Source organism: Rhea pennata, chromosome Z (genome assembly GCF_028389875.1).
Source record: "Rhea pennata isolate bPtePen1 chromosome Z, bPtePen1.pri, whole genome shotgun sequence".
Classification (NCBI taxonomy): domain Eukaryota; kingdom Metazoa; phylum Chordata; class Aves; order Rheiformes; family Rheidae; genus Rhea; species Rhea pennata.
In genome coordinates this window covers 23,579,139-23,580,831 of record NC_084702.1, presented here as the reverse complement: position 1 = coordinate 23,580,831, position 1,693 = coordinate 23,579,139, and positions in this window count along the sequence as shown.

Sequence of the window (1,693 nt, the reverse complement as noted above, 5' to 3'; positions counted from 1 at the left end):
GGGGATTCCCATACTAATTCTGTGCACTGATTCTGCTACAAAAAAAACTGTGGGTATGTTACGTAAGATAAATAGAGAACAGATGGGCTCCTGACCTGAAGTGAAGTACCTTTGCTTGTGCGTTCTGCCTCAAGAGGGACTGTTTGCTTGTAGAGCACACTGGACATAAACCTGGCTCTCGGGTCTCTGAAACACTCCATGAGTGGCATTAGCTCTTCTAGAGAAGCCTGGGATAATAAATAAGGGTAGTGATTATCTGATCAAGGAATTTTACAACTCTAAACATACATACATTTACATATATATATTATCTTGTCCTCTTGTGGAGCAACTTCTGTTGCCATTTTGTTTTTCTCAATGTCAAAGCCTGACTACTTCAACAATTCATGTTTTTTGCAGCTCACTAAGGGAACATATTACCTAGACAGTAACTTGACTGGTAGGTTTTATAACTAACTTTGTTTTACTTGTCCTTGAGTAATTACCCTGTCAGTTAGCAATTAATTGCTATGGTAAGCAAATAATCTATTGAATTCCGATTTTTTTTTTAACCCATAACAGATACTTACCTTTTGAAACTACTGTCCAATAGTTGCTAACTTTAATTCAGGTCAGTCCTATTCCACTGGAATAGTAAACAATTAATGAATTCTGATCAGATTTTTCAAAGCTTAAATTTACACTGCAACCAGAGTCCAGCAATCTTGCAGATTTTTTTTCCCCTAGTTAAGTGACAGGGACTTTAGATTTAAGTATTTTCATACTTAAATGTAAAACTAGGCATGAGCTGTTAAAATCTACTGCAAACACAGTTTGCACTAATGGAGAAGGTATAATTTTCCTTTTCTACAGCCTATTTGGATGAGAAATGATAAACTAGGATAAGGAAGCTAATATGGAAGATCAAAAAGAACTCACACTTAAGATGATGCATGTAAAAAGAACTTGAGTGTTAATTGTAATGGAGTTGTAAAATTTCACAGAGCTGAAGTAAGGGCTACCACAGTGGAGTAAGGGGTTAGTATGGTGGTTTTCCATCCCTTCCCCCCACACCAAAGAAAGACAAGACAAAAACCCCACAGGTTTTACTGACTGTTCTTAGTTCTGAGAGAAGACATCAATATGCCTGTGCTCCAGAAGTAAACAGCCCTAAGATATATGCCTTATCAGACATGAAAAAAACCTACCAAAGCCAGAGAAGAGATTTTACTCAAGTTACCATCTTTTTGATGAGTCAAACTACATGAACAGTCTCCCCTTCTGAACAACTTAATTAAAATTCACTTTTTATTTTTCAGTAGGAAAGCTGTTTAATAGTTGTTAGCTGAAGCTTTATCTTTAAAATAACAGCAGGAATATTTAGTTATCCTGCTGAGTTGCACAAGACTATAAGACTATAACTAGCTTTGGAAATAAACACTGTGTACCTGATCCCAGCCTCTGGGAACACTTAAGTGCATTCCAAGTTAGCAGCATCACACAGAATTGAGTTTGACAAAGTAGCTCCAGTCAACAGCTTGAGTCAACTGGCTTATGCATTTATGTATTACCCAGGAGTGTGACCTCATGGATCTTCATGGCCTAGTGGCTAAGGATGACAAAACAACATCAGGTAGTTATCTGCATATTTGCAGAGAATTGGACATGGCTGTGTAAATGGTAAATGCTTTCAGCATGGATGGCTGCTGATATA